Here is a 20,170-nt window from a genome sequence, read left to right on the forward strand (position 1 = left end):
GTAGCGTAAGAGCAAAGGAGAAACACAGGAGGAGGGCTGAGTTTTACCCAACTCACCTGGGAATGTGAGCTGTTGGTAAAAAATTTAAAAATCCTTAACTCCAATCCCTCATACATAGAGAGTAGACCGTGAGGGTCATCTCGGTGTAATCGGAAAAAATACTCTCTTTACAATGCTCCACCCAAGACCTATCACGTATTGAATGGGTGCACTTCTACCAAGAAAAACTTGGGGGAATTTGAATAGCTCGACCTCTGAGTAAATCCTATTACTTTGGAAGATAAAATAGTAGAGAGTCATTATATTACTTTTCAATTTCTGGAACATTTAACTCTATGTCACAGCTAAGTGTACTCGTTTGTCCATTTATTCATGTATTTGTACATTCTTTAACAAAGCCATGTGAACGGGGGGCAGGGGGAAGCACTATGCTATATGTTGTGTGTAGGTTAACATATAAAAACAAATTACTTAGAACAGTTTCTTCTTTAGATGAGTTTAGAGTCTTATCCAGCAGTATTTCCAACATTGTTTGGTCAGTGGAGTCACCTCAGCAGCTTTGAAAAATACTTGTGCCCGGGGTCCTCCTGCATAGAATCTGATTCAATTCATTTAGGGTAGGGTCTGGGCAACAAAACATGAATGAATTATTGTATAAGGTCCAAAATACAATTTGGTCATCTGAACTAGGGACTTTATATACTCTCATTACCAGAAAGCATGTGTCTATGAAGGAAACATCTCCGTACTTGCATTGATGTAATAATATGGATAGCTACAATATATAAAATGCCTCCTATATCCTAGACCTGGTCCTCATTTCTTTACCTTTAATTTCACTGTCTCATTTAGTTTTACAAATTACATTGGAAATCCTAACCAGTAATTACAAACCACACTTAGTCTTTGATTTGGTACCCTGAACATTACCCATCTTCATTTTAATTATGGTTTCATAAATTGTAGTGTTTTCAAATTTGCAGTTGTTTTCCTTGACCACATTTTATGTTTACTGATTCTTTGTACTATGTCGGTAAGTCCTAAATCTTGTAGTAATGTCTCCAAATTACATACAGAATGTGTTACTTTAGGGAAAATATCCCCTAGACAGTTCATCCTATCTGTGATGAGAGTCTTATAAAAATCATTCAACAACAAAGTGGTACTTCCTGAGGGACTTTTTTATTAGGTTTGGGAGTTAGTTTTTCTCTGAGGGAGACTCCCTCTATATATGTACTATGAGAATGAAACATAGGGATTTATTGTGAAATACCAAATTTTAAAACTAAAATCAAATTATGCCATATTTTATAACTAAATTAATATTCAGTCTTTCACTGGCCTCTTATTTAAGGGTGACCTTTCCAGTAAAACTAATGCCTCAGTCTCTCCTGTAGAAGAGAAGACTTGTTCTTTTTACAGACCATTCATTTGAACCTCATTGGGCCACCTTCTGTTTTAAGGCACCTCATTATGCATGTGTATATAGGTTGACCTTCCTAACAAGGTTATGGGGTAAAATAGCTGTTTGTTTCCTTAGAACCTAACCAACCCGGAGTCCTACACGTTTTAAAGTTTCGAAAAACATCATTAATGGTTTTGATGGGAAAGGTTTACATTTTATCAACTCGCTAGTTAGAATTTACAGTTGTCCAGAGTCATTCAATATTTTTCTAAAGTAATTCAAATGTAAACTAGACTGATATGCAATACATAATATAATGCAACAGGAGAACGCAGAGTACTGACGTTTATTTCCTGGGGAGACTAGCGAGAAATGACTAGATTCTAAGTCTTTCAACCAGAAAATAAAGGATTTCAGAATGATGAGGAAAGTTTGAAGGAAATGATATAGGGCCCACGGATACCTCACATGGTACTCAATGACTCATAAAATGCGGTATTTTTTTACATAATATGGGAAGTGTGCCATGCTTGTACATTGTACCATTGAGTGTGGTACAGTACTTTGATCTTCAACAATATACGACATTTGTGGCATAATAGCTATAATAGGACTATTCAGCTATTTTACACAGCAATAATCCAGTCCTCTCTCATCAGGATAAACTGTGAGGACAAATCCTTTCAAAATCAGAATTAGTTCCTTGTAGAAGAGGGAGGCTACAATTATGCCTTAAATAGGAGCAGCTGCAACATGGTATCGGCCTGGAGAGTGGCAGTGAAGTGTTTTTCCAATGCAATTAAATGGGTTTTTTTTAAATGCAAACTAATGTTCTATAAAAAGTCAACTGCAAGGTGAGTAGGTGTGGGATTGATGAGATGAAAGGCACAAGCATTTGGCTTACCTGAGTTAATATTCCTGCCTTGGTAAATGATATTTTGGTGAAAATGGGTAATCCAGCCTCCTACTTTCCCATGAAGTGGGCCCAAAGGGGAAACAGAGTAGCACAAAGGAAAGAATTCTCTTTCACTTGTACACCCTGTGTCTTATTTCAAAATGTGTTCAAAGCTATGTTTTGTTATTGTTGCTTTTCAAAAAGATATGATGAGTCAACAGCAACACTTCGATTTAAACAAGAAAGGGAGCCCTTGGGTAGAAAAATCTCAATATAACTCATGGGACTTAAACTAGTCAGCACCTACCTCCACGGTGAGACAGAGGGAAGGGCACTTCGTTTTTGACCATCGAGATGATTAAAGGATTGGAAAATAAGACCTTTAAGAAAGACGAAAGGACCGGAGAGGGTAATACTGACAGGCAATGTAATATCTTCAAATTGTGTATTTCAAGAGTTCTTTGACAAATAGCCAGAGAACACCTCCACTGAAGATACGACATAAAGAACTGGATGTAATTCTAGAGCACTGAGGATTTAGTCACACATGAAAATGATTTCCCCCAGCGATCTTGAATGTATTGCCAAAGGAGTGTGGGCTCTCCTTAGGACAGATTTTAAAATCTCGGCACCCAGAGAAAATTTGTGAAGTCACCTAAGCACCCACTGACACCCCTCCTCTTCTTGAAATACTCCTTCCTTAGAAAAGGTCCAGTGGACAGAGGGTTTGAGCTTAGCTCTAATTATCTAAAGGGTTTCGTGCTCATAAATTTTAGTTAGGACAAAGTTCATCCAAAAAATGAACGAAGACATCTCCTGTAGCTCTTTGAAATCTAAAAAATGCTTTCTTTTACATTAGCTCTCATTCCTGAGTATTGTCAAGGACATTGGTTGCAAACAGAAATAGCAACATCTGATTTTGCAGGCAAAATTTAAGATATGATATAAAACTAGGAATTAAAATATTTAATATATTTTTAGAATGGTACTTTTTAAAAAAGGATACTCTCAAATGATAGAGATGGCCTTTTGGGATGGTCTCAGAGCCAAGGATGAAAGAAAAGGAATCCTCCTCCTTCACTATACTGTATTGTAATGCATAGCCTTCAATTCGCTAATTCGAAAATCACACATTTTTAAGACAGCAAGAGACTCTTCAGCTCCCATTTGATTAGGCAAGTGACTCTTCACCCTTAACCTTCCCCGTTTCCACCTGTAGTTCCTGATCTCTGCCCTGATTAAGTACTCACTGCTTCCTTCCACTATAAATCTACTTATACTTGACCTTTACATAATGCAATTACCTGTCTATCCATGTATTGCTTTAATGTTTCCATTTTGTTCCTACTGGCATTCCAACATGTCTGTCTGTGTTAATGTGTTTGATGCTCTATTATAAGCTCCTGGAGGGAAGGGACAGAATCTCTTTAGATGGGATCGGTGGCCCTCATATATCAAGTCCCTAAAAAGTGTTCTTTGCAAGAAGACAACTTAACTTGTATATTTTTCCTTGGTCTCAGAAAGATTTAACTTAGGAAGTTATTGGTAAAGATTCAGGATGTCATAATATGTAAACACTTCCACTTTATTGACAAGTTGGGAAGGGTTACAATAGTGCTATATTCTCTATGTTGCCTCATCTGGATTATTATGGTTGAATATCACTTATAGTTAAGGAAACCACATATTAAGGTCCCTCTATATATCCATACCCTCTATATACTGCTTTACCCAACTATAACCTCTAGAATAGAAATTAACCAGAGAAAGAATGGAGAAAAGCGCATTTAAACAGAGAGAAGAGCATAAACAGAGTCAAAGAGGCTTTCAAGACAAAGAAAAGTTTGGGAACAATCAGAACAAGCAACTGGGTATATGTTGTAGTTTTTAAGGTGCCTGGTATTAGGACAGAGGGATGGGAGTCACGGAGAGGGAATCAGATCCCTGAAAGTCTGTCTAAAAGCTGGAACTTCATCGTGAAGGGACTGGGGATTCTTGAAAGGTTTTTATATAGGAGCTGACTTTGATATATTTGTATTACTCAGATTTTGTTAATACGCCATTTTCATAGTTGTGGTTTAGAAATACACCTGGAAAATATTAAACCGTGCAAAGCGACGCTCTGTGATCTACCTATCTCTTCAGCCTAATCTTTTCCCGTCCTCACAATCAACCCCCGAATTATAAATTACAGCAAATACTAAATTGGTTAGACAGGACTACAGCCCCTTAATCTCAATTCTGAACTTCAAAAAGCTCGATAACTTGAAGTTGTTTCATGGAATATTCAGCAGCAAGATCTAGAGGCAACATCTAATCTGAACTGACAAGATGCTCTCTATAGAATTTATTGCTCCTACTTGGTGACTATATGTTTTGCTGCAGATAGTATTGTGTTTGATTATGGGGTGCTACCCCAAATCTGGCATCAAGTGGGGGGGGTTATTTAATATACTGTATAAGCTTTCAAAAATTCAAAAACTGTGAATTTCAAAACACATTTGGCCCATAGGGTCTCAGATAGGGGATTATGGACCAGCACTTGTAATAATTTAAAGTCACCATGATTTTTTTTTGAAGCAAATCCACTGAGAAATAATTTACCTACAATAAAATCTGCTAATTTTAAATGTGCAACTTGATGAGCTTGAGAAATATATACATTTGTGAACCATCTTCACAATCATATAGAGCATCTCCATCAGTCCAGAAGTTTCCTTTGGCCCCTTTGCAGTCAATCCTCTCCCCAAATCCCCAGTGCCCAGAAACACTTGACCTGATTTTTGTCACTCTAGCTTTGTTTTTTCCAAAAGTCATATAAATGGAATCTTTCAATATGTGGTCTTTTATGTCTGATTTCTTTCTCTTAGTAAAATGTGTTTGAAATTCATCCACATTGCCAAGTCTATTAGTAGCGTGCTCCTTTTTATTGCTGAGTAATATTCCATTATGAATATAACACAGTTTTGTTTATCCATTCATTGGTGATGAGCATGTGGGTTTATTTTAGCTCTAAGTACTATGAATAAAGCTGCTATAAAAATCCAAGGGTAGGTACTTGTATGGACGTATGTGTTCATTTCTTTTGGGTAAATATCTAGGAATGTGACTGCTAAATTGTATGGCAAATGCATGTTTAAATTTATAAGAAATTTCCAAACTGATTTCAGAAGTGATTATAGCCCTTTTCATTCCTGCCAGGAATGTATGCAAGATTTGATTGCCCCCAATCCTTGCCAACACTTAGCACTATCAGTCTTTTTAAGTTTAGCCATGCCAGTGGGTTTGTAATCATATTTTTAAAATTTAATTTCGCTAATCACTAATGATGTTGAACATCTTTTCATATGTTTGTCACTAGTATATCTTTTTTTTTTAATGAAAGATTTTTTGTGTTTTTTAAAATTTTTATTTATTTATTTATTTTTGGCTGCATTGGGTCTTCGTTACTGCACGCAGGCTTTCTCTAGTTGTGGCAAGCGGGGGCTACTCTTCATTGTGGTGCGCGGGCTTCTTATTGCGGTGGCTTCTCTTGTTGCGGAGCACAGGCTCTAGGCGTGCGGGCTTCAGTAGTTGTGGCGCACGGGCTTAGTTGCTCCGTGGCATGTGGGATCTTCCCGGACCAGGGCTCAAATCCATGTCCCCTGCATTGGCAGGTGGATTCTTAACCACTGCGCCACCAGGGAAGCCCACTAATATATCTTTTTGATGAAGAGTCTGCTAAAAGCTTTTGCCTTTGTAAGATTGGGTTGTTTTTCCACTTGTTAGTGAGTTGTATGAGTTCTAGATATAAGTCCTTTATCAGAATCTACAAAAAAACTACTAAACTAGTAAGTGAGTTTAGCAAGGTTGTAGGGTAAAATGTCAATATGAAATAACAATTCTATTTTTATATGCTAGCAAGAAACAGTTGGAAATTGAAAAAATAATTTATAATAGCATCAAAAATGTGAAATACTTTGACACAAATTCCATAAAATATACATAAAACCCATGCACTAAAATTTGCAAAACAATGCTGGGAGAAATGAAAGTAGACCTAAATAAAGAGAGCTATACTATGTTCATAGTATGAGGGCCTTCATATAATTAAGATATCATTCTGCCCAAAATGATCTATAGATTCAATGAAATCCCAATAGAAATCCTAGAAGTTTTCGTTGAAAGCAATAAGATGATTTCAAAATTTTTATGGAAATGCAAAGGACCTAAGCAATTTTGAAAAGGCATAAAGTTGCAAGAATTACACTACTTTACTTTAGGACTTAAAGTTACAATAATGAAGACCACATGATAAGTACAGACATACAGATCAACTGAACAAAATAGAAGTCTAGAAATAGACCCATTAATACATGGTCAATTGATTTTCAACAAAGGTATCAAGGTAATTCAGTGGGAAAATGATAGTTTTTTCAACAACTTCTCCTGAAACAATTGGATATCCATATGCAAAAAATAAACTCTTCACACCATGTACAAAACTAAACCCTAAACAGAGCACAAACTTAAATGTAAGAGCTAAAACTATAAAAATAATACAAGAAAATATTGGATGAAACTGTGACTTGGATTAGACAAAGCTTCCTTAGGACAAAATGCAATTTGATGAATTTCAGGAAAAAGTAAATACTTACTTCTTAAAAGACGCTATTAATAAAATGAAAATGCATTCCACAGTCTGGGAGAAAATGACGAATGACGTGTAACCCTCATGTTTTTGATACTTCTCCGCCGTTTTTCCCGCTGTTTCCTCTGACCAGCATCTCCTTTCCCTTGGTCTGTGCATAAAGAGCTCCTATTTCTCTTTTAGACTCAGATCAGGCATGAGGTCATAATCTTCTTCAGGATGGCTTCACAGATCCTTCAACTCTCACATTCCTAGTTGGTCATAGCATCTATCACACTCTACCATCACCGTCCATTTACCTGTCTGTTTCCTATAATGAACGGTTAGCTCCTTGAGGTCAAAGACAATGTTTTTTATGCTTTGTTGGGTTCTTGGTCTAAAGAGCACTCATCTTTTTCATACATTCAACACCCCTCCTTCAACCAAAACAGCTTTTACCATTGCCTCCTCTTCCAAATATAGCTCTATCTCCTTCCACCCTATTTTCCTAAACTTCTTGAAACAATTCCTCATCTCTTCTTCTTCACCTCACTCATTTTTTCTTCACCCCACAGCAATCTGGATTTCTGCTCCTGAAATATTTTCTATTGAAACTCTTCTCCCTAAGATTTCCGTTGAATTTATACCTGTCCATTTCCCAGGGCACTCCTCATTCCTCACCTTACTTGACTTCCTTGGAGCTTTACAAAGGTTCCGTTAGATTGTGAAGCCTTTGAGCTAAGGGGTCCTGCCTTACTTGTCTTTGGGGATAGACAGCTGGGGAGCACCCACATGAAGAGAATGAATAGGTAGAGAAAGCAGCATGACAAGAAATGGAGAAATAAGAGAAATCAAGGGAACACGGAATCATAGAGTCCAAGGAGGAGAATGCTCCAGAGGGCAAATGGTAGACATTAAACCATTCCCTAACTCTCACCCATTCATCAAAGACCACGTGACGATCGTTGTATGCGAGACAGCGCTAGGCTCCAAGTCCACAAAAGCTGTTCTATACCCCCTCCTGGATGGTCATCTGCTTCCATAGCCTCAACTACAACTCATTTTCCAATTCCTCTCAAATCCATGTCCCTTTCCGATTTTCTGTGTCCCAGGTTCCTATTTCCAACTGTCTACTGGCCATGTCTGCCCGTATTTCTTCAGTCACTCAAGCTCAGTATGTACATGTAAATCTTGATAAATATAATACATATATGAATAATTTCTTCTTTGAATCCATGTCTCACTTCATAGTTGTACTTAATACTCATGGTTAACTGTGGCTTTCACTGTTTCTCCTTTCTCATCTGGACCATTGCTGTAGCTCCCACTGGGTCCCCTTACCTACAATTTAGCGTCTTTATACCCACCATGACTGTCAACCTAAAAGACGCTTTGAGCCCACCATTTCCCTGATTAAACACCTCGACAGCTTTCACCATTTCCCCAAACCCTCCACCAGGCCGTTTACTCTCCTGCAAACAGCCCCAAGTGCTTGCCTAACTTTCAAGCATTCGCACCTCGGCTCACTCGGGCTAGGAAAAGCATCCCTAGTACCAGATAATCACATGACCTCCAAGGCCCACAGCCAATATTACCCCCGTAAAGCCATGTTAAGCCCTGCTTCCCCCCTCCACGGGCATGCTGTGTGTTCCCTCATTACCATGTTGTAATGGTTAGTTTATAAGCTCTTTTTCTTCTGTTCTAGATTACATCTCAGTCATCTCTGTACTTCTAACATCTGGTATAGAAGTGAGTACAAAAAGCTAGTTTTGAAAGGGCAAGTTTTTTTTTTGATTTTGATGTGACCAGCTTCTATTAGGTGTTATTTGGGAATAGTGCCATATATTTTATGGTGAATACTGTAGTTTAAAAAAAGATTTAGCCACTTCCTTAGCTGTGGTTTATCTCTCCCTCAGAGAAAACCAGAAAGAGTTTTTTAATAAAATGATTGAAAAGGTACACTGAATCTTCAATTTAATTATTTCAATTCCTGCAATAAAAGGTCTTTCAGAGAGGCTGCCACTTGGTAAAATGTGATAAAGTTCCAACACATTCTTAAAAATTGTAAATTAATTTATAAATTTCCATTCAAAGTTTAGTCTGCTATTTTCACATAAGAAAACTCATAAGGTTGCTTCCCTATTGATTTACTATCTTTGCATCTAGAGTTTAAGCCAGTATTTAATCTCTTTTTAGAAGCTTCCATAGGCACTGGGTACATATCAGTGAATGTGGCCCATTTTTATTGCTTTTGAAGTTAAGTAAGAATTCCACATGCATCATTCCAGACACCGGCTTGTTTCCAGTCTTAGTTCTCTCAGGTTTTGTGTTTCTACCAGAGCAGATCACTTCATATTCTTTTAACGTGCCCTGACTTTTTCTGGTTTCTGTGTGCTTGTTCCTAAGCGGTGTCCTGCCTTCCACTTCTCCCTGTCAGCATCATTACCCCCTTGCTTCTGTTCTTATCTTAACTGCCACCGCCTCCCTGAAACTACTCCTCGTTCTTCCATCTCGATCTGGGCTTTCCCTGCTCTCGTTCCTGGAGCAACTCTTGGTGATTCTTTCACGGGGCTTCTCTTCTTCTTTCACCTTGTGTTACCGCTCTATGTATTTTATCCAATCTTCCTTCTCAATAAGTTATTGGGGCGGTATTACCGGGTCCCGTTCATCTCTGAGACCCCTGCAATGCCAAGCACAATTTCTTGAACATAACAAGGGCTCAGTAATTATTTGTTTAACTGAATTGAGGTCAAATAAATTCAAGCAGTTTTCTCTTCACTAGGTGTTGACAGAATAATTATAACAAGTCCATAATCACAGTCAGTGGTAGAGCCAGGACTTGAACACGAGTAGTTTGCTGCACTTTAACCCCTAGAACTTTGTTATCCCTACAATAGACAGAATATGTATTCAAAATTGTTGGTCCAGCTATATAATTTAGCTCTAATCGCTAAAGCAGAAAAATTATCCTGATAATACTGAGCCTGTTTTCCCTGACAGCGTGTGATGAAAAATGATTTTATTTTTCTGTGACACTTGTTTCAAAGAGTGGGAACATATACCTATTTAAGAGCATTCCTTTAAGAATTGTATTATGACATCATTTATTGCCTATCTGAATTCTTTCAGCATCTGTACAGATGTATATACACACAGATATAATCCAATTTACTATATAACATTGGATTGTGTGTCCCTAATTGGAAGACTATTTGGACTTTTGCACACTGCTCAGGGGCTCAAAAAGGTGGCAAAGGTGTATTTGGAGCCAAAGATGGGGGGTTTATAATAAACTTGGCTTAGCACTCAGGGGTGTATTTTGGGTCTTTGGGCTTTTGATACGCTGGAAGAAGCAAGGAAGCTGCAAAACATCTTTTTAATCTCAGTGTTGGGACTTGAAAATTTAAAAAGGGAGTCTAAAAAAATAGCACTAACTTAATCTGTCCCCAAATAAAGTAACCACTTGTTCTAGTAGAAAGCACTGTTGTATTTATTTTTAGAATATGAGAAAAAAAAACTGAGGGAAGCAATGAAGCAACCATGAACATCCCTTCTGCCTTGGGGATGTATTTGAACCTATTTTTCCTTCGTGGCTTGTTTTTTTCTGGGGAACCAGAACAGCAGAAAGTGCTTTACAGTGCCCTTTAATAGTTGTGTCAAAATTCTCCTGAATTGTCTGCAATTCTTCCTGATTTGCAATTGAGTTTACTTTACTTTTACCAGGAAATGTTTCAGGTCAATGTGCAGTTCGCCACCAGCTTCTGGATGGAAAACTCCTTTCAGCTCAGCAGCCCTCCCTTAAAATATCTTAAGCAGGTTTTCTACTTTACTAACCGCGTACAGTTTCCTTTCTAAAATATTTTGAGAATGTGAGGTTCTGGCAGGATAAAGTGACTACAAATCAGATTAAATAACACCCATTGCCAACTGATCGGACAGAAAAAGAATTGTACAGATGAAAACTAATGACCACGCTGACCACGGCTTTGTGGCGCTTTGTGGGATGCCCATGAAGGGATCCAGTTCCAATGGCCGTGAGCGCTAGCTCCCGGGCTGCTTAGAGGAATGCCGGTCTGCTGCTCCAGAACGAGAAAGACCACATCAAGACAACTTCAGCAGGTGTGATTGCTCTTATATTTGCTCTACGGGCACTGGCAAATAAGGGCAAGTCTAAGGTTTCATTTATCTGGATAATTAAATAAGCTTGGAAGAGTATATTGTGAAAATTTTCCCTTTTCTCACTCTTTTTTTAGTTGGCATCATTTGGCTTTGCTCTCCTTACCTTGAAACTATCCCAATGCAAGCCACAATTTTTGCCAAGGGAGTCGAAAAACCACCTCTGTTGTTTGGGCTACTGCATGCTTTCAGGAGGTGCAAGAGGACGGCATGCTGATTAAGAGCCCTTGATCTGGGAGCCACCAAGCTGGGTCTAAATGCCAGTCCTGCTATTTGCCCAGCTTTGGAGACTGAGTCCATCTTTCGGTGCTCAATTTCCCCATCTGTAAGACGAGGATGCTAATAATAGTACAAAGCATACCTTATGGTCCAGAGGCTCACAAAAGCTGTAAATTAGTCATTCTGATATGTACTGAGCACTAAACATAGGCACTGATTTAAGCTTCTAACGTATATGACCCCGCTTAATTTCTTACCCCATGAGGTCGGCTCTGTATTAATTAATCCCAGTTCAAGGGAAAAGAGCCAGGGGAACAGAGGAGTAAAGTAGACAAGTAGGGATGCTCCGAGGTAGGAAATTGTTGGACCGGGATTCCAGCCCAGGCAGGAAGCCGCCACAGGTACATTCTTCCTCACCATGCAAAACTGCTCTTTCATGGTCATGGCCAAGGTGACTCACGGTGCCTTCAGGGCACGTGGACATGTGTGCACCCGATAAGCTGAGTGCTCTTGAGCTGTGCTGCAAGGCCCAGGGAATCATCCAGGTTTGGCAAGGGCCTGCAGTTCATCACCTGCCTGTGCAGGTCCTGGGTTGGGGCTTTGGGGAGAAAGTGGAGCCCAGAGGCCAGAGTTGGGTCCCTGCCTCCTTGCTGAGCCTGCTCTGCTCTGAGCTTTTCCTGGAAGCCTGAAGGGGGATCCATTTTCTTCTCCTCCCTTTTTTTGGCTTAATATTTCTGCATCTTATTCCCCTCCCCCATACAATCCTTAAACATCATCGGCCACAGAAATAAAGGAATACTCCTGAGATTGCTATTTTTAACCCCTGTGGGCAGAAAGGCTTCGATAAACTTGTCTCTTGTATTGGTTAACATGTTTTCTTGGCTCACCTCATGTTTCAAGATGCTCCACAGATACAGCTCTTTGTTAAGTCTTTCTTCACCTCCTCGCCCCAGCTTGAGTGTATGTTCTTCTCTTATGCTGTCTTCCATATGCTGCTATAGATTAGGCATATCTGTGTCCCTTTCTCAACCAGCCAAGAGACTGTAATCTTCTTGACGACAGGGATTCTCACTTGCGTATCATGTTATGCCCTGCAGCATCTAGCAGAGTATTAAGAAACAAAAGTTCATGAAGAACTAGAAACATGTAAAGCATCTATCAGTTCAACCGTCCCATTGACCAAGTGAAAATACAAAGGACAGACTGGGAGAAAAGCTTTGCAATTTATACAACCAAGCGTTGTCATCCATAACATACGAATAATTTCTTCAAATTAAAAATAAAAGTAGCAAAATTATTTTAAAAAATAGATAAATAAATAAATGGCACAAATAGTTTACAGAAGAGGAAATGCATGTAAGCAAACAGTCAACAACGTGAGAAAATTTTCTAATCCTCACTAGAAACTGAGAAAACATATAGGCAAACGCTTAGAAAGATCTACTTTCAGCCAAAAAAAAGGAGGGGCGGTGAGGTTCGTGTACAGTGGGGAGTGTGAAGGAGTGTCCAGGAGTTTGAAACCATATATTTCATGTGTAATTATATAGTATGTGTTAGTTTGCTAGGGCTGTCATGACAGAGTATCACAGACTGGGCAGCTTAAACAGCAGACATTTATCTTCTCACAATTCTGGAGAGGAGAAGTCTGATATTAAAGTTTCAGCAGGATTGGTGTCTTCTGAGGCCTCTCCCCTTGGCTTGTAGATGACCGTCCTCTCTCTGCCCATGGCAGACTGTGTCTATGTGTGTGTCCTAATCTCTTCGTCTTGTAAGGACATCGGTCACATTGCAGTAGGGCCCTCTCTAGGACCTCATTTTAACTTAATTACCCCCTTTAAAGACTCTATCTCCAAATACAGTCACGTGTTGAGACTGAGGTTAGGACCTCAACATATGAATTTGGAGGGATGAAATTCAGTGCATAACATATAGATTATATAATAGATACAGATAGATAAACAGATAGATACTTGATGTACAGGTATGTGTTTCAGAAACAAACCAAGTAAGATAAACTCCAAATTGTTGGCAATGTTTACCTCTAGGGTTGGGATGGGATGGAAAGGGAGTTTTAGCTTCTTTTTACAATTTTAAAAGATCTGGGATTATGTATGATTTGTTCCTTTTTGAGTTGTTCAGGATTTTCAAATAATAATAATAATAAAATGATAGAAATATCATGTACAGAAAACATATCATCATCAGAGACACAACTTGACCAGATGTTCATCAATACTGTTTGTAGTCCTGGGCACATAGGAAAGCTGCATTGCCCAGCTTCCCTTGCAGTTAGGTTGAGGCTGTGAGGCTGAGTTTTGGTCAAAGGATTAGGGGTGAAAGAAAATAAGCCACTCCAAGTCTTGGCCTTGTCTCCCACTAGCTCCTTACCCTAACTTTCTCTCTTCTTGGCAGCTTGTTGAATGTAGAGAAGCCATTGAAGGAATTCTGAGGACATTCTCTGAGATGGCAGATCCTTTCACACAGTGAAAAGATCTGGGGTTTCTGAGTAACTTGAAAGGAGAGCTGTCCAAGATGGCTGCCTGACCCACGTCGGACTTTCTTTGTGTTAAGTCACTATGTTTTGAGGTTACTTGTTCCAGCAACTGGCATGAATTACTCTAACAAATATATCACCAATAGCTTCTTTCTAGAAAGTAAATTTTGTCCATTAAAATGAGAAAGGTATATACCCTTTGAACCAGAAATTACTCTTTTAGGAAACAAAGTTTTACAATTAAAAAATCATGAGCGTACAAAAATGTGCTTGTAAAGGTATGCTTGCAACAAGAAAAAAAAGTCAACTATATTTTCATCCATTAGGAAATAGTTAAAAAAATTACTGCACATTGATTTATTAAACTCTACACCGACTTTAAAAGGAATGATCTAGTTCGATGTGCTAACCTAGAAAGATGCTTATCACCTAGAATCATTTACATAACAAAGGGATGGAGACGAATGCAGCATGATTTGTTTTTATTAAAGTTACACTTAAAGATGTGATAAACTTAAGGAAAAATTAGGAAGAATAATGTTTACAACTTTATTCTAAACAATTGTTGTCTGTTAGATGGATAGATATTAAAAATAGCCCTGTTTCTTCACCTCTCTCTTTTCCATACTTTTTTGCAATACAACTTTGTAATTTCTCCCCTCAGGAGGTGGTGTCCGTTTCTTTATTCCTTAAGTCCAGATTAATACTGGAATTTGCTTTGGACAATTACAAATTGTGGAGGCTACAGCATGCTAGTTTCAAGCCTAGGACTCAGGGACCCTGACACACATCCATTATCTTTTTTTAATTTTTTGCACTGTGCCACTGCCAGGAGAGTAAGCTCAGGCTAGCCTGGTAGAAGAGACCAGCCAGGATCAGCAAAGGTGACTAGAGATGTACAAGCAAATCCAGCTGAGACCAGAGGGCTGCCTAGTCACCTAGCAGACTCTTCCCTCTCTCCTTCCCCACTTCATTCCCTCCCTTATTTCTTTCTTTTCTTTTTTTTAAATCTTTTTTTTTTTTTTTTTTTTTGGCGGCATATAAGATCTTAGTTCCGCGACCAGGAATCAAACCTGTGCCCCCTGCATTGAGAGCACGGAGTCTTAACCACTGGACCACCAGGGAAGTCCCCCTTACTTCTTTCTTTCCCCTCTCTCTTTTTCAATAAGTATAAGGGTTTCTTTAAAATTGCCATAAGTGTTGTAGGGTACTCTGCTAGCCCATCACGTCTTCCAGGATTAGGCCTGTACTGATTGAAATGAGGAGACGCTTCTTAATTCTGCAACTGACAAAGCAAGTTCATGGAGGAAAGCAGTATAAAAATTACCATAGCAAAACAAAAATTATTTTCTAAATAAAGCAGCTTCTTTGTACATAGTCTACTTTCTTCCTGCATTCGATTTTACCTGGTTCTATTGTTTGAAGTGGAAATATATATATTTCCCTTTTGTCCTCTGGTGCTTGTTACACAGACAAATGAACTGTGTGGGTATGTTTTTATTCTTGCCTGCAGCATACATGCTCAACTGACCCTCTGTCTCTGGATGTAAAGCGAACGAAGAGGTGTAAAGCTTTTTATCTGGGGTTTGAAGAAATATCCTGGTGAGACTATTACACAATTTCATCGAGACAGACACATTTTCACATGAGTGGCCTTCACTAGGATGAGAAATTATTATAAGTAGTATTACAACAAGAAGACAAATGAATGACTGTTCCAAGGGATGTATCCCATGGAAAGGATATTTTTTAGAAGGGAAAGGCTAATTTCATAAGAATGTGAAGAATAAAACTAAGAGAAAAGCCAATGGTTTTACCATCATTGTATTACATTGTTGTAAATAATATCTCAGAATTACTTTAGGTAATAATCATTAGATCCCTTCCTAGAGATAATGGAAATAAACAGTAGAGTTGGAAAAGATGTTGGTACAGAAAATAGTAAGTGCTGAACCATTCCAAAACAGCCTGGGGGTGGAAGAGCAATATTTTTTCCTTTTTTTTAAAAAAAAAAATATTTATTTATTTGGCTGTGTCGTGTCTTAGTTGCAGTGCGCAGGGTCTCTAGCTGTGGCATGGGCTCAGTTGCTCTGCAGCATGTGGGATCTTAGTTCCCCTACCAGGGATCGAACCCATGTCCCCTGCATTGGAAGACGGATTCTTAACCACTGGACCACCAGGGAAGTCCATGGAAGAACAATATTAATTGTATAACAGCCAAATTATAAATCATTTAAAGTCAGATTTCAATATGGTATTTTCCTTTTCAATAGAAAGCATGAAATTATATTAAGGCTCACTCTGATTATTCAAAACAGTGAAATAGAGATCTTTTCTTTTGTACAGCAGTGGGTTTGGTGAGCAGAAGCCCTCATTTGCTGCGATGTTTCCTTGCATCATTACATAATTGTTCCTTTGTATGCCAGTTATTCCATGGGTATTGAAGTATGCAGGGCTGTTGAGCTAATCCGTAGTTTTAGCACGGTGCTATGCTTATAGTAGATTCACAAATGAGTGAAATGAGTGAAAAAATGAACAAATCTCCAAACTGGGTAATTAAGGTCACCTGATATTCTTACAAGTGAATTGGTTAAACATATAGCACGGTCAGTTAATGTTTAACCTCATGAGTAATCAGGAAATGCACATTAAATCATCAATGATACATTGCTTTTCACCTATCACACACTGCAGTGGATTGTAAATTGTTACAAGCTTTCTAGAAAGCAATTTGGCAAAATGCACCGTGAGTCCTAAAAGAGTTCATACCCTTTTGTCAGGATAATAACACATTCCAGAATCTATTCTAAGGAAACAATCAGAGATACAAAGATTTTTATACAAGGATATTTGTTGCAGCACTATTTATAACTGTAAAAATATTAAGGTTTCTGAAATCTTAATGTCTGAAAATAGAAGTTAGCTAAATTATGCTACATTTCTATGATTAAATTCTGTGGAGCAATAATAATGACATGCTTGCAGAATATTTAATGACCTGCAGAATGATTCGAGTTATGTTTGTATTGTGTGTGGATGTAGATGTGTGTGGATGTGTGAAAGAGAGCGAAAAAGAGAGATGTTTAGAAAATCTCTCCTGCTCTAGGTAAAAAAAGTGCAGCTGTATAATATATATGAACAAATATTTTTAAAGCATGATAAAGCTTCTGTAAAAGATAAAGGATTCTTTTACAGAATTCAAGAACTGGATTTTACAAAGAGGGCAAGAAAGAGTGAAATTATGTGATAAATAAGCACAGGTGTTAGGTTTACACTTAGGAGTGACCTGGGTTAGTAAGTCTTGTGTGTAGGGGGTAGGAAATAAACCACAGGGCCGAGCAGGGCTAAATATCAAATTGCAGCTCACATGAAGAGGGGAATTGCTAAAGTGTTACAACACCTTCCTCAGTAGTAGATAGAAAAAACAGTACCTAGAGAGATGGTGGGGATGTATATCTATCTTGTCTTTGAGTGAAAAAGAAAAAGGAATGAGAGAGAAAAAACAAAAACCTTTCCTTGCGAGAAGGTATAAACTTTGCTTACACTTACTGGAAGTTTGGGCCTGAATTGCATTGCAAGATGCGTCTCCAAACTTCCAAGCTGGAAACTTAGTTGAAGTGCTCTATGTTGGTAGTGGCCTCAGAGCCCATGTTTTATTTGCCTCCTCTTCATCTTATTGGTGGGTGAGGGTTTCCTACCCTAGGGATATGAGGATGACTGAACACAGGACACTAAACACTGGACGTGAAAATGGGTAGCCATATATACTCACAGCCTTGGGGAGGAGAGCACTGTGTCATGCAGGCTCACTCAGAGGTTGCACTTGCAAACAGAGTGAATACACAGGAGATGTGAGAGGCAGTCTTTGTAGTATTAAGAGGCTGAGGTGACCCCTGGTTCCTGTGGGAGGATATGATTGGCTTGTTAGAATAATTCTGCAGGCTGGTAGGGAACTGAAGCCTGCTGTTCAGGGCTAAGCAGGCACTGTGCCTGGTCTCCATCATCAGGAGGGTTGTTTAGCTAGAGGACCTTAGCCATTCAGTACAGTGGGGAAGGTGAGTTGTGATTGGTCCATTTGATGCCCTCCAGGTTTCAGATGTCAATGCAGTACATATTATTGAATCTTAATTTCAGGCTTTAACCACGCCCAGAAGAAGCAAAAGCAAATCATCTCTGGACAAATGCACCTAAAACCAGCCTCAGGGAATTCCCACAGCTGACGTTCCAGGAAATATCTCTAGACACAGGAGAAACCAAGCTATCTGAATGAGAGTCATATTAAACAAAGAACTATAGAATCAAATCTTTACTCTCTAGACATTAGAATTATCTGATAGAAATATAAAATGAAGTTTAATATATCTTAAAAAATATAGGATAAAAATATAGTAAAAAAATATAAAAATATAGTATAAAAATATAGTAAAAAAATATAAAAAAAAATATAGTATAGAATAAGAAACTACCAAAATTGATCAGCGAAATTTGATAAGTAAAATAAATAGAGATTCTAGAAATGAAATTAGAAACTGAACGAACTAACTAAACAGTAAATTAGAAGCAGTTGTAGAAGGAATTAGCAAACTGGAAGAGCTTCTGAAAAAAATGAGAGGTTAGGAGACTTGTATGACAGAGTGAGACACTCCAATAAATATCTAGTCAGTGTTTCATGATACAACAGGAAGAATGAAGGAGAAGAACTATTTAAATGTATAAATGTGTAAATAAACCTTAGATTCAGAAAATTCCATGACTCACAAGCAAGAAAAAAAGATGTAAATCACCAAACAAAGAAAAAGTGTTTAACACAAGGCAGACAGAATTCAAAACAATTTACATGTATTAACTCCTCTCTCCTCACAACATGTGAGGTTATTTAGGCATAGGAAACTTAACTTATATGGCCAACGTTCCACAGCTAGCAAATTATAGGCGCAATCTGTCTCCTGAGTTCATGCTATTAACCATTATATGATACTGTCTCTTGAAGAGAGTCTCAAGTAGGAACATCTTAATGCAATGGCAAAACACCAAAAGCAGTGAGATCTTAAAGGCAGTAAGAGAGAAAAGACAGATAACCTACAAAGGAAAGATAATTAAATAGATAGCTGGCTTCTCAATTGAGACACAAGCCAGAAGAAAAGTGCTTGGAAAAATAACACTCAATCTGGAATTTATCTTTCAAGAGTGAAGGTAAAATAAAGACATTCAGGCCAATAAAAATGAAGAGAATTTAATACTAACAGGCACACAATAAAACACACACACACAAAAACAAAAACCTGAAAACAAAAACACATACTTCAAGAAGGATCAAGGATCATGAGATGAAAGATGGTCTATTTCTAAATTAGCAGAAGGAAAACATGGGATGAGGGCAGGCATTACAAAAAACTCAATAAATCTAAACTAACCCCATGAATAATTTTAAAAGATATAAATATTCAGTCAGGGATTATCAGACTAACAACAAAAACAAAATGATAGGCAATAAAGGAGTTTGCAATAAGTGTCAGTCTCTAAATCAGAAGGCACAGAAGGATTAAAGGATGGAAAAATATATACCAGGCAAATCTAACAGTGCCAGGAAACTGCTTGTTTGCTCTCACATCTGTCTCTCACTCTTCACATTGCTCTGCTGTTTATCATACAGCCCAATATTCCCAGGTTCCCTTGTCCTCTGGTTTTGTGTAGTTTTGGCCAATGGGAAGCTCTGATAGAAGACAAGAGGACAGAAAGAAGGGAAAAGACGTTATTTCTTATAGGTGTTCTAGTAGCTTTCTCTCCTCTGCAGCTGTACTTCCTTTGGAAAACCCCTACCTCTGTGTTTTCAGTTTCTGCTGGGCAGCTCCTGCTTTGGTCTAGCTCTGGCCTGATAGAACATGCTTCAGGATTCTGGAACACCTGCTACTCTCCTTGTCCTTCCAGTGATGGGGATGGTAACAGCTTCCTGCTGCTGCTAACCTAAGTTGCCTCACTGGTCCCTCTTTGCCTCTCAGTTCTTCAATCACTTGTGTAAACAATTCTTTTTTTTTTTAAAGTAATTTATTTATTTTTGGCTGCATTGGGTCTTTGTTGCTGCACACAGGCTTTCTCTAGTTGTGTTGAGCGGGGGCTACTCTTCTTTGTGGTGGGCAGGCTTCTCATTGCGGTGGTTTCTCTTGTTGTCGAGCATGGGCTGTAGGCACGTGGGCTTCAGTAGTTGTGGCACGCGGGCTCTGTAGTTGTGGCTTACAGGCTCTAGAACACAGGCTCAGTAGTTGCGGTGCACGGGCTTAGTTGCTCTGCGGCATGTGGGACCTTCCCGGACCCATGTCCCCTGCATTGGCAGGTGGATTCTTAACAACTGCGCCACCAGGGAAGTCCAACTTG

This window comes from Leucopleurus acutus, assembly GCF_964270905.1.
Source record: "Leucopleurus acutus genome assembly, chromosome: 17".
Taxonomy (NCBI): Eukaryota; Metazoa; Chordata; class Mammalia; order Artiodactyla; family Delphinidae; genus Leucopleurus; species Leucopleurus acutus.